The following is an 881-nucleotide window of genomic DNA, read 5'->3' as shown; positions in this document are numbered from 1 at the left end:
GCTTTAAGCGGCATCTTGTTTTCGTATGTGAGGGAGAGGGTATTTCACCCAATGGGAAACTAAGATGGCCTTTTTATAACAGTTTGATAAGCATCCGAGTGTTTTACATCATGAATGCAGTTCTGATAAGTAATATCTATTTGTCTTGAAGTCTACTTTCTGTCTGGATAGAATATAGAACTTATTGTATCAGGCACCACATGTTGAAGAAATTATCACTGTTGTTAATGTTGTTGTAAAATACTCGTTGATGGTCCATTTTGCCCAGCAGGAGGAGGGGGGGGGGGGTGATAATCCAGTCAGTTTTGTCATCATTGTTTTTGAGTATTTTTGTTTTGTTTTTTTCTTTACGCATATGCATAACTGTGTAATTAGGGGTTTAATGATTCGTGAGAGGCAATTCGGCCTTCTTTTCGGTTGATCATCGTGTCAAATGGAAGCACATAAAACTACAAAATTACTAAACGTAATTTTTGTTTTGTACAAAGGAAATTTATTTTTTGGTCGCCTTTTTTCATCTTTTCTTTTCTTTTACGATCAGTGTATGTGTAAGAAGGCCGTAATTTCCAGTGGTTGATACCCAAGTTATGATCTTTAAGTTATATGAGTTATATATTCTCTAAGATGTTCTCTAGTGATCATTATCATATGTTCTTATTTCTAGGTGATGCTAAATATAATTACAATTAGGGTTATCAGTTAAACAATTACGGACTACGACCTTGATCAAGGTAAATCCAAACAGCATTAGTTACCCATTCATTGCAGTGTTTATTGACCTTATCATTCTCATACTCTCATATTATTCGTTTTTCTTCATAGTATCTACAGTCTATCGCTAAAAAAAAAATTCAGGGGAGCAAAGAAATACAGAAGACACT

Source organism: Penaeus monodon, chromosome 19, assembly GCF_015228065.2.
Source record: "Penaeus monodon isolate SGIC_2016 chromosome 19, NSTDA_Pmon_1, whole genome shotgun sequence".
NCBI classification, from domain to species: Eukaryota; Metazoa; Arthropoda; class Malacostraca; order Decapoda; family Penaeidae; genus Penaeus; species Penaeus monodon.
This window is presented reverse-complemented; position numbering follows the sequence as displayed.